We start from the raw sequence: 13,082 nt of genomic DNA, 5'->3' as shown, positions 1-13,082 counted from the left end.
AATGCAGACTGGTCAGCCCCACTTCAGGGAATCCCAGGTAGTGACATGGAGGCCTGCCTGAGCTAAGGAGTACTTGGCAGCATCCCCACTGTGCCCATTACCTGCTCGCTCAGACACATATACCCACCCTGCAGGACCATCTCTGACTGTGCTGCTGATGTATCCCAAACACTAACGTCACAGACAACCTGGCTGGGAGACTGTAGTAGCACATCCAGTTCTCTTAGCATGTACTGCTGTCATGAATTCAGAACCAGCCAACTGAAACATTAATGAGCTGGTAAACTACAGAAAGGAACCAACTCAGAATGAAGTCTGCAGTACAGTTACTTCACTGTTTGGGATGATGAACACCCATATTTCCCCAAGATTTCAGCAGGAGGTGAGGGGTTTTGCACTTTTGTAATTCAAGTATATAATTAGAAGTATAGCAAGGAACAAGTCCCTGTATCCAGCCATCCAGATAGTGAAAAATATAAAAGAAATATGCTATATGAGAAGGAAGTCACTGTCTGCAAAACTCATACAAAAGGAGGATTCAGATAAGCTGCTAAACTATCTGGTAATTCCTAGAAACAGTGCAGAGGTGACTTGCCACATCAGTTTCACTACAGACACCAACAGCACTTCCAGCTGAAAAACAACTTTAGTTTTTCTGAAAGGTTTTCTAAGAAATCATTTTTTCTCCTTTAGCAAGCCATGACTCATTGCTCTGTATAGCACAAACAGCCACCAGATACAGGAGCTTAGAAAATGCTCTACTAGCTCACAGTGCCAGAAAATGCTCCACTAGCTCACAGACAGTGTTTCAAGCGGGAGCTCCAAAACAGCTTCCAGAACCACACTCGTGTTCAAAGGAGGTGCTAGAGAACACGACTGTGTGAAATTTGGCAATACAGCTTCACTGGCAGGAACAGTGAGGTTAGTTTTGGCTCACATGAGATTCTCCACCCTGTAGTTTGCTTTGAACAGTTTTAATGAAAAACTCAAAGTGAGATTCAGCTGCAATAATCATTTTTTTAACTAAGGTTGGTCAGAAGCAGAAGAAATTTTATTTCTATGTGCATAACGTTGGAGAGGGAATACATCTCTCCTTAGAAGAGACTCTGTATTTTGAGTTAGCTTTGGAAGACAAGGTAGCCAGGAGATCTGTAATTCTCTCACACATATGCAGTGCATGTAGGCAACCGAAACTTCTATGTGGTAGAGGATGGAGTGAACAGATATCCATCATCCAACTTGTAGCACTGGGCAGCAGACAAGCCTGCCCACTTCACTACTTCCAGAGAACAGTGAGTCACTCCTCCCACCTATTTGCAGCAGCAAAATGAGAAAATGCTGTTCTTCAGCTTGAATGGACATTTATTTCCTGCAGAGAATCTAAAGATGCCTTGAGAGGAGCTACAAGGCCCAGATCATTATAGCTTTGCCTCTTACCATGACATATTTTGGAAAATCTCAAGCCCCAGAACACAAGTGGAAAGAGAAGGACGAAATCGCAGTGTGCTTCTTATTCTGACACATGGTAGGAGGCAGGACAGAGAAAACCCACATGAGGATGGGAAGCAGGAATACAGGATAAGCAGAACAGCCAACCCCTCTTTGACAGGCATGCAAGTGAGCTGGCTGCCTGCTCCTCCAGGATCTCCTGGCAGGAGATGGTTACAGACCACCAGGACTTTTCCCACACAGAAGACCATTGATGGTAAAGGGAGGGTTCCCTGCCTCCTAAAAAAATAAGAGTATCTTGCTAGCACAGACCAGCAACATTTGCTTCAAGTTGTCTGTTCCTTGTAAAACCAGAAAGCATACACTTAGCTTTCCTCTTTCACAGACTACACTGAAAATGCCAGGACAAGGCAGCTTCTAAATAATTGCAAAGCCCCTTCTGAAAAAGGTTGAGAGGAAGGTGGGATGCAAGCTCCCTGCCAAGAAAGCTGGAACTGCCAAGGAGCAGAACAGAATAAGGGCAAGGACAGTGTGTGATATCCCAGCTCCATCTGTATGCAGAAATGAAAGGCTTTGAGGAAAATATCAGTGTGGGTTATGGCAGGTGTTCCCAGGTGTGTGGAAATCCTCAGGGAAGAGCACCACCAACAGAAAATACAGCAGACCTTATAAGAGACAGCTGACGTGGCAGATCCTACAAAAGCTTGTCTGCTGTATGTGAATGTCTTTTGTTCTCTAGCCCCATTCTTTCACCTAGCAGCTCATAGATTAAAAGACCTGAGAGATGTTTCTGTCACAGGAAACTTTTCCTCGAAAGGCTCCTAAAAGGAGGAAGGACCAGGGTAATGTGGGGTCCACTAGGGGGGATGCGTGGCAGAGGAAGCTTTACCCTTCTAAATAACAACTCTCCTACATTTCTGGAAATTCCCCCTAGCCCCATCCCCTTGCTACCTGCAGAGTGATAACAAAGCCAACATTGTCCATCAAGTCTCAATCTGAAGTGACTCATTTATTCTCAGGAGCTTTGTGTTCATTTTTTTCACACTGGCATCGTAAGAAAACAAGTTTAGGTGAGCATATTGCCTGTCATATGTCTTAACTGTTTGTCCCTTCCTATTAACTTTTGAATCACACCAGACTGGGAATAGAGGGCTCCAAGAGAAATTGAGTTTCTCTTATAGAAATTGAGTTTCTGTAAGATTGGTGAAGTTACCTTTGATTGGGTAGGACAGAGACCCCAGTTCATGTTTCTGCTGAGAGAAAGGCTAAGAGCAGAGTCAGCTCTTATGCTTGCTCTTGGGTCTATCCTAGGCAATGAGCACATGTGTGCACCGACCGAGCAGCACAGCTCGTGCTGCTTCTTGTCCTGCTGTAGGGAGAGAATGGGAAAGGGAGATAAGAGTCCTCTATGGGGAATGGGGTCTGGTGAGGGTCTGAGCTGGTCTACACAATTAAGAAACACAATATTATAGCAGTCCGGCCTCATGCCTGAGAAAACTTGGGTTTTTTCAGCCAAGTTGCCTGTAACTGCATGACACATCATCAGGGACAAATGCCAATGCTTCTCAAGTACTTGCAGAATGCAGTATGTAGCCACAGACAAAACAGCAACCAGTTGGAGAATTCATAAGATTCCTTGCTACAACTTCTTTTTCCCTTTTGCCTAAGTCTGGCGAGCAATAGAAAACCCAGGACAAAAAGTCACAGTGAAACTGCTTTGTCTCCTAATGTTGCCCCTTTCTAGGTCTGCACAATTAACACAGGGTTTCTTGAAAGAAGTAGAAAGTGTGTGTTGAATCAAAGGTGAGTGCTCTGGATGCAGTGCTCCCATAAAACCACAAGCCTTGGCTCTCGAGTGAGCTTGTGAGGTTGGTAAAAGCAGCTCTCCACCCCAAGTGTTTTCCTGTGTCTACTGACCAAACCATTGATTTTTAAGTAAAAGTGAAGGAACAAGAAAAAAAGTCCCTTTTTCCTGTAGCACTACATGCTAAATTTTGTTTGCCACATCCTAACTGCTTCTAGTGACAGTGCAGTGTTTGTCTGAATTTTTAACAGATGTTTCTAAATACTCTTGACCACTTCTGTCTCCTGAGGATTTCTGCAGTGGGATAGCTCTAGATAGTAATACAAACAAAGCTTGTAAGAGGCTCTCGGGGATAAATCTGTAGACACTGCATCTACGATGGGTGTGGGTATGGGTCCAAGCCTTATGAAACTCTGCTAATATCCTCTGAAGACTAGCAAGCTGGACTGACCCTGCCTGCAGATGTTTTTGAGCTTACCAGCCCCGCAGTGAAAAGAAAGACAGCTTACAGATAACTGCAACACTCCTGAAACAGCCCGAGAGCAGGATTTAAACCCAAAGTTATAAAAGCAAGGATATGCTGGAGCAGAACAGAATAATGCAGAGGATGATGTGTGATGGTGTAACTCCATTTCAATTCAAAATACCAAAGATGCTGCGAAGGGGATCAGTCTGGGCTGAGGCAGAATTTCCCAGATGTCAGATTGCCCTCGGGAGTGAGCACACTGGATTCACTTGACAGGTGTGAAGGTACTCATGCAGTCAGAACACAAATTGCCTTAAAAAATAAAATCTCTGCTTTCATTTTTTAAAGAAAATGAGTATGTTGCACTAACGCCTGGCAAGGAGGCAGTGACATCTGCCTGATTTTGTACCCGGCCGGAAATAACCAATTAAACATGCTGATGGCTCCTAGTTTACATTATCAAAACGTAGCAGTGGCTATTTAATACCAAAATGACATCTATTAAAGCTATTGTCAGTGTTTCGCAGCAGCTGAAACTGCTTTTTTAAAAGGTCAGCCTACTAGCTGGAGAGTGAACACAAGCAAGGAGGCTGTGCCAGCCCTTAGGATGTGGCTGCATCCTGCAGTCTGGCTTTGAATTCCCTTAAATATCGGGCAGAAGCAGCCACTGTCTAGGTGGAGCCCACTGCCCTGCCGGCAGCAGGGGGCCAGCAGGCAGCTCCACTCTGGGGGTCACACAGTGCGGGGACACAGTGGGGTGATGCTGTGGGGCAGAGCTGTAGGCCCCGTGCTGCCCACCACAGCTCGCTGCACCTACTGCTTGCTGGGAGAAGAGTAAGGGATGGCTGGAGAGGACACCACTGTTTTGAACCCAATTCAGCTTTGCGGCAGCTGTGTCATTGATAACAATAGCACAGCCCTCCCCCTCAACCAGAAAAACCCATAGAAACCCCAACATGCACACCACTTCCCCACAAACAGCAGAGCATAGCTCCAAACACCCCCACCAGCACAGACCAAGCACTTGCTGTCATCTTCTGCATTAGCATTTCTGTTAACCCTTTTGTAAGATCATCTGACCCAGTTTCAAAATTCGTCATTCTGAAAAACACTTGTTAAATATTGGCCCTGCCTGCTACACAAAGTGATAGCTTGGTAGTCATAACCCACAAGACACATTTAGCTTCACAAACTCATCAATGGATCTTGAAGGCATTGTAGCCGACAGACTGGAAACCACATGCAATACAAACATAATAGAACTTCTAATGTGCAAAGAGACTAAACAAAAAGATCCTTGACCTTCTTGCTTTCCCTTGCATACCATTATCCCCAGCGAGACAGCAAATGGAATGACGTGGAGAGCAATAGCTACCATCAAGCCAACTTTGGAAGCCAATTTCTACAGTAGTTAAGCAGTTAATGGCGTTAATCAGAATGGTAACTTATTAAATTCTACATTTATGCAAATAACTTTTTGGCATATCACATGGAGACCTCAGTAGCAGAGCTCGCCAGGAAAAGGTCCCAATATCTTGCACATTAGCTGCTTTGGAATTTTTTAATGCCATGTAAAATAGCATCCGCGACAGTTGGCACATCACACAAACTACGCTTAAAGAAAACGCTACAGTCACAAATTAATCTATATCATTCCAAATAGATTAATGAACAAATTGTTTTATTCTTAACCTTTATGAAGCAGAGATTAATCTTTACAGCTAAATCAAATCTCTGTCTTTATCTTTTTAACAAGAAGTTGACATTTCTCATAGACCTTCCTAAAACAGGCAACATTTACTGAGTAAAGAAAACAGCAGATACCCCTAACTCTCTCTGTGCCACACTAGCTAGGGTATCAATAGCACAAAAATATAAAGCAACAGAGTAGTTTATGACTATGACATGAAAGGCCATTATCTGCATGTGATGAGATGAAGCAGGAAAACTGCAGTTTAGGGTAGGCAGAGTTTACTGCAATCTTAGCTTTATAAAGCCTGTGTGGAAAACTTCCTGTTTTCCAAAAGAAATACTTGGCAACTTTCTGGTTCTAGGCCACATTTAAATTCAGCGAGGATAGAAGAATCAGGGGATTGGATGAACAACTATGAATTGCACTTTTAGTTGCTTTCAAGGTGTTAAAAAAAATTTCAAGATGGTGCTCATGGATGTAGTTTTCCCCTTTGTTGCTGCTGTTGTTTAATAGAATTAAATTCTGTGCAGAATTTTATCCATTCATTTAGTTCATTCTGTCTCTGGGAAAATAAGGTGGGAATCACTTGCTGCAGGATGTTGTGTAAAATAAGTAGTTCACCTATTGAAATTGTACCTCCATTTTTAAAATCAATAGTACTGCTTATACAGAAGCCCTAACTGTTGATTTATTGATGTATATGTAAATGTACATGTACCTGGATACCTTCTCTTTGTTTGTGCAAAGCCTGCAACAGAGAATGCTAAAATATATCTGGAAAAAATAATTGGCCTTTTTCCTCCCCTTTGGGTACAGATTTCTGGTTTTAAATGAATGTGCAGGTTTCCTGTTGCTGCGTGAAACCTTCATTTCAAAATACCAACTGATTCTAGGTTTAATTAAAACAGAATGTTTTATATCAGAAACACTTCTCTTTTTTTTTTTCAGCACGTATCTTCTTTGCTGGCTATTAAGACAAGGATTTTTTTCTTTACTTTCTTTTTTTTTTTTTAATGCAATGAAATAATTCAAAGTTTTACAGCAACTCTTTATGGAGTCAACTTATGCAAGCACCGAAGCCTTTCCAGAGAAAACAGGATTCTCCCCACCTCCCTCTGGCTTTTCTCCCTACTGAATGCCATGGCCTTCACTCAACCAAAGGAAATGAAAGACAGACTGAGACAACAGCATCACGTGGGTGAAGGTCAGATTGATTTTCAGCTGTGTGGTGCTGTTTTATCACCCTCAGGACAAAAGTTAAGCCCTTCATTTTTTTTTCCATGTCTGCTTTAACAGAGCAACTTATTTTTTCCTGAAATTTTGGTTGGGCTTCATACCACCAGAAATATCAAGGACAGCCTAATGTAAAACATTCGTGGAGATATCTTCCTCAGAGTAAAACCCAGAGCAACCCACACACCACAAGACTTCTATACATGACTTTCCCCTATTCCCTACGTACAAATAGTGGCTCCTTGAAACTACTGAGGTTTCAGCAGTGACATTCGCTGACAGCAAAGGAAGAGAGGGATGCAACTGCTGGCTGTTCAGCACTGATCCTGGGCACAGGGAGAGGAGCATTTGCTATCTCAAAGGGGGCAAGTTCACAAATTGTTTTTTCTCCCCATCCTCCTTCCCTCCCTCCTTTTTCCCTCGCATGCTTGCAGTGGCCAAGCTATCCGAGAGCTGAGCCTTCCGTCTGTCACTTGGTGATCTGGACATGCACGGCCAGTTACTGTGGCAGGCTCTGGAAAAGCAGACAGTTTTGCTAACTCAGACTGCACTTTTCCCAACTCCAGCACCACTCACAAAATCACTCCCCACAGCATCCTGTAAGGACTGGCTCTCCTCATTTCTCTTTTAATTAAAGACTGATGCTCCCCACAAAGTTATGATGTGATTTTTAGTACAGGCAATTTTAGCTAGTCAGGTCTTCAAAACTGAGCTGATTAGCATAAAACAAAGTGTTCTGTACACCATAGATATGTATATGCATACCCAGTTATCAAGAGAAAGAGCATCTTCCCTCCTGACGTTTGCATTTGCAGAGTTTAAACTGGCAGCCAGAAAACTCAGTATTCTGTCATTTAAGCTTTGAGGCAAGAAAATCCTACTCCTTTTCATTTTCTTTTCTTTCCATTTGGGGTTAAGTTTGTCTTGTTTTTACAACAGCATTGTGACAGTTTCCCAAAGATGACAGTTTATCTTCCATAAAAAGCAAGGAGTACTATGCTTTATTTATATGTACCACAGCTCTGGTCAAAATTACACCCAGTTAGACTGAATACCATTAAAACACCTAATGGAATACAATTCCTACATCAAACAGCTCTTGTAAAACAAACCATGGCAAGTATCTGTAAGAGAGGAAGGAGTAGAGAAGGGCTGTAAGGTGAGGTCAAGCAGCCATCCAGGTTGGATCTAGATGTGGTCTGAATGCAAATTAAATCATTTGCTAGGGTTTGTGAACAAAGTTTTGACTAGCACACATCTTTAGCTCATCTGAAGCTAGCTGGGGCTGCCTATGAAACAGCACATGGAGCAGTCAGATTTTTTACAGCCCCTCGAGGAGATCTGCAAATGCTGGTCCCCATGGGATGCTTCAAGGAAGGTTCTGCATGTGCACAGAACCCCAAGGAAGAGCCAGCTCTGGGACAACAGACAAAAGAGCAACTGCAGCTGAGAGTAAAGGAGAAAACAGTAATGCAGTAAGGTGTAGCATAAATGCATAAACTGGGAAGTGACTCAGTTGCACGCGGGGCTAGGAAAAGGCAAATGCCAGCACAGTGTCAGCGAGAAGACTACCGTGAGTGAGATGTGACATGGTGGCAGTCCTGAAAGGAGCAAAGAAACAGCCTTTGAGGAGAGACTGCACAGGGAAAGCAGCACAGGCAACAGAGTAGGGAAGACAGTGGTCACCCTGAGGAGACAACCAGAAGAACTCAAAAAAACAAAATCCCATACAATGCAAACAGACCACAAGCTGAGTATCATAGAATCCTAGACTGGTTTGGCTTGGAGGGAACCTTAAAGCTCATCGAGTTCCAACCCCTCACCATGGGCAGGGACTCTAGAGCAGGTTGCTCCAAGCCCCATCCAACCTGGCCTTGAACACTGCCAGGGATGGGGCAGGCACAGCTTCTCTGGGCAACCTCTGCCAAGGCCTCAGCACCCTCACAGGGAAGAATTTTTTTTCTAACATCTAATCTAACATCAGTTTAAAGCCATTCCCCTTTGTCCTGTCACACCATAAATGTCAAAAACTGTGCTAAAGGCATGTTGAGGTTTTGGCTGGTTTTGGCTTGTTTGGGTGCTATGGTTTATTGATGCAGACCAAACAATGTAATTCAGATCTGCTTAGACTACTCTTGGAGTCCAGTAAAGCATTCAGTTTTGCTCAGAGAAAACAAACACAGGTGTGTACATTTATGTTTCTGTAGACCGCAAGGTCATAAACAGAATTCATTCTACTTTTGTCTTTCCAAATGTTCTAATGGATACTTAGTATATGTAGATTTCTAAAATGACCATTTAATATAAATTGTATCAAATCTCATTTATTTTAAGAGCTATCATTAAGTACAAAGTCTGCATGAGTGAACTGAGTTCACTGTAGAGGAAATGACTGGGAATTATGTTCAAAAATCTATTCAAATGTTTAATGTAATAGATTCCCTAGAGAAGAGGAAAGCAATGGACTTCTTCAGCCTTTCCTTTTGTCCTCCTCAACAAGACTAACAGTAATTGAGCAGCAACATAAGGAGGAGCCAAAAAGTCTTTCACTATTATGTTGAGAAAGATTTTCAAGGAAGTCTAAAGAAGAGATGCGGAAAAAATGGTGCCCTCCAGAGGAAGCTCATCCCCACAGTTATACTTGTCACCAGCAACAAAACCCACCTGGATAAAGACCTTGGCTCTTCCACCAGTGTCTTGCATGGCATTTCGCAGATTGGTGAAACCACAATTGCAGTCATTTTCATCCAAAATAACTTGGGCTGGTAAGGGAGAAGGGTTTGAATTTCTTTTACCTATCAGCACCCTCATGTTGTCATAAGGCTTGTGCAGCTCCATAGGGCACCAGATCTGGCAGCTGCGCAGACTAAAAATTAAATCCTTTTAATTGTCAGCAGTGTCAGCGCCCAAAGACAACACCAACCTTGTACCAGCGTAAGGTAGGAGACAGAAGTCAAAACCAGTCCAAACTTAACAGTCAAAACTTAAACCAATGTAGAGTGACTTCTTAATCTCATGATGATAAAAATAAGAATTTCCTGTGTCTGAAGAAAGCTGCTAGGCTAAATATTTAAAGACTACAAAGTGCTCAAACGCCCTAGGAAGTATTTAACATGAACAGACCAAGTGCCTTGAAAAACCCAAATCAATTTTTTCGTTAGTTAAGACAATGAAAGCTGATTGTAATAAGCAAGAAGTTTGAATAACATTAATACACATTAACTCAAATTTCTACTGAATATATTTTCAACAACTTTGAATTGAATATGAAATTATGTAATCTATTTTAAAATTCATCTTACTATTAAAAACACCTAGTAAAATCACTTAAATGGAACAGCATTTGAAAGGTATATACATGTTGCCAAAGCTCTGAAGGAAGTCAGAAGCTGCTTAGACTTCTGGTGGAGGTCTTCTGATGTGCAAACCCAGCTTGGAGAGCAACAGCCTCTCCAGCAGGTGCAGGGAAAATATTTCCCTTATTCAGTTTATTTGACTGCTTCAGTCCAATACTGAGTTTGCTCAGAACAGAAAACTGCTTGGCAGACAATCACTAATTTGCTTCTTGCCAGCCCACAGTAAAGAAAGGTGAGATCCCTATGGAGAACGCAGGCACCCGCTTAAAGTTGTCCATGGGAGGCCACATACCTTGTTGGATCCATCGTGCTCACCAGGACTGCTGTGCTGGCTGCATCCAGCACGGAGCACACCAGGCAGCCCTCCCTCAGGCCGGCACTCGAGGAATGCTGAGCCCTCAGCTCTCGGACCCAGAGGCCATGCCGAGATGCTCCAGCAAGCACTCCCAAAGCCAGCCAGCTGAAGAGGACCAACCCATGCTGGCACATTTCCCTAAAGCCAGCCGGCACCAGGGGGTGGAGGCTGCTTTCTGGCTTCCCCAAGCCTGGAGCACAGTTAATAACATGCCAGCTGTATCTGCAGACAAGCCAAGTTTAATGAGGCTACAACAAAAGCACTCAAATATGCACTACAGAACTTCTGTGGGGATTTTTTTCTAGAGCTTGTTTTTAACTTGACAATGTTTGCATACACAATTCCTTTATTTTTAATTTTTTTAAAACCTATCTATATTCTAGAAACTCAAAGAAATCAACATTAAAAAGACTTTTTAAATCCTGCTACTTCCAACAGCAAAATTACGTTGTGTGATGAATGCTGGAAATGCACTGCTGGTTGCTTTTTTCTTAGTAAACACTGAAGTCTTAATTGTTTTTCTCCTACATGGTCAGACTCCATCTTTCTGTCTGCCAGGTCTTCACACCAGAACAAGTGCTATCCCTCACCTCCACACCAGGAAGGACATGCAGAAGTGACCACATCTAGCACTAGTGATGAAAGAGACACCTTACCCACTCACTGTCCTATCAGCCATGCTTTACCATGTGCCCCAGTCTCTTTGGATCAAGATACAGGAGGTGTTAGTAAGAGGACCGCAAATACGGATTTGGAGACAGCAGAGGCACCAGCAAAAGGAGTCTGCTCAGGCATCAGCGGGTGGAGAAGGTAGACAAGGTGCCACCGCTCACTGTCTCCTCCAGCAGAAGAACCAGGGTGTCAAATGAAAGCAGGTGACAAAGCTGAAGTGAATAAAAGGGGATTCTTTTCCCCAGTGCATAATTAACTCTGGGTCCCCAGCACAGGAAATGCTAACTGCATACTTTGCTTCAATAAGAAACTTCAAAATGGAAATTCTTGGAAGAAGATTACCTGAGGAGTGCTCAGGCAACTTCAGAAAATCCTAGCACCAAGAAAAGGTACTATGAGACCATCAGGCTGGCTCTGGCTCCGTACAGCCATCCTTCTATATAAAGACTATTTACCCAACGGTCTGCTAAGGGATAGGGGAACAAACCAGGAAAAAAAGCTGGCTTTCAATGCACCTCCTATTCAGTGCTGATGTCTGCGGTCTGAAGATCTTGATGGCTCTGAATAAGCCAAGGCTGATATGGCCAATGTGTGTCCTTCAGCAGTGCCCTAGCCACAAACAATCTATGGTCTTGTCCGTCTGATACAGGACAACCCCAGCACATCCTCCACCAAGCTCTCTAAGGCATTATTAAAGGCCTTTTTATAACCAGCTGCATCTGTTGTAGTCTCCAGGCTATCCTCACTGCATTTCTGAATTGAGTTTCACATATTGGGTTTTGTCTACACTCCCCCCCCCCGATTGCTGGGACCTGCTCAGGGCAGCAGTGATCCTCCTTCCTGAGGGCATAGCTGCCCTTCCAGCACTCGGCAGGCTCCAGCCCCAGAAGGAGGCCTTCCGTTGCAACCCCTCGTTCCTCTTTTTTGGAGGACATTTGTTATTAACTTAGATTGCTATAACACTGACAAACAGACCTGCCCTATGCACAGTACTCCCTCTGCTGTAACATGGAGATGGATTACCCTTTCCAAACTGAAGTTCAAAGCAGGGGGAGAAGGGGAGAAGGGGAGGTGGAGCTCAGAGCCCCCGGTGCCCCAGGAAGGCTGCGTGAGGCCAAGCGTATACACAGGGGAGTGGAACAGGGTCCAGTTCCCAAGCGCAGGTCCTACTGCATGCAGGAGCTCTCACAGGCAGCGCTCAGCCTCTAGCTCTTGCTTCTCAGCATTTGAGGGGCTTCACTCTTTGTTCATCTCCCCACATCTGATGCAGCAAAATATCAGGAAGTGAGAGTGGCTTTTTCAGACAGCCAAGTACCAAACTGCTCAAGACTTCAGAAGGACATGTACTTTCTTCAAGAGGCCTCCTTTAAAATACGTACCCACTTTCTTTTCTATCTATTTTCATGTATACCTGTGTTTACTTTGCAGACTACTTTTTTGAACTGGATAAAAGTAGATAAAAGAACTCAATTAAACTAGCAAGAATGAAATAGTCCCTTGCCAATACAAGCACACTAACTTGTCATCCTCAGCTCCTCACTGGGCCATATGCTTAAAAATGACAGGGAAAATGTTCTTCCTGTGTGAAAAACATACGCTGCTTGAGGAAAGACATCATCACTGCTAAGAAATGTTTGTGCAGCCTCAGAATGCATAGCCAGGCCATCCATGATGGCTGCTGGCTACATGGAGGCAGAGGAAGGGGTAGAGATACCTCATTACCTCCCCTCCTGCCAGGGGTTTTGGTTACATGCAACCAAGCGGCCTGCAGCCGTGCTGGCAGTGCTCCTATCTGCACACACAGTGCGTGGTCCTGCTCCCCTGCCACTGTTCCCAGAGGGACCCGGCACAAAGGTGGCTGTGGTGATTGCAGGGGGTGGCGCCTGGCGCGCTGGCACGCTCTTATCGGCACACACACTGCCCAGCTCCCTGCGCCGCTGGGGATGTGCAGAGGCCCAGCACTGTGCCCCCGCTGTGGGAGACCCGCCGGGAGGCCGCAAGGCAAATCCCGAGCCAGATGTTTATGGCGAGCAAGCATCAGCTTGCATTCACAT

The 13,082-nt window shown here is 44.1% G+C and overlaps 1 protein-coding gene across 3 annotated transcripts in view; it reads right to left on the bottom strand.

Annotated features, from left to right (window-relative positions):
• ZNF423 (zinc finger protein 423) overlaps window positions 1-10,437 on the bottom strand; it is a 156,954-nt gene extending 146,517 nt beyond the window's left edge. For 2 of the 3 annotated variants that reach the window (XM_080637854.1, XM_080637856.1), the window contains exons 1-2: window positions 10,294-10,437; window positions 9,310-9,407 (exon numbers count right to left, since the gene is read on the bottom strand). The gene's annotated coding sequence lies outside the window, so the exon portion shown is untranslated. The remainder of the gene's footprint in view (window positions 1-9,309; window positions 9,408-10,293) is intronic. The other variant, XM_080637855.1, reaches the window with a different exon arrangement.
• Between the last annotated feature and the right edge of the window lie 2,645 nt (window positions 10,438-13,082).

The sequence above is a fragment of the Psittacula echo genome (genome assembly GCF_963264785.1).
Source record: "Psittacula echo genome assembly, chromosome: Z".
In the NCBI taxonomy this organism is placed as follows: Eukaryota; Metazoa; Chordata; class Aves; order Psittaciformes; family Psittacidae; genus Psittacula; species Psittacula echo.
The sequence above is the reverse complement of the archived record's forward strand: the minus strand, read 5'-3'. Positions and strand labels throughout refer to the sequence as shown.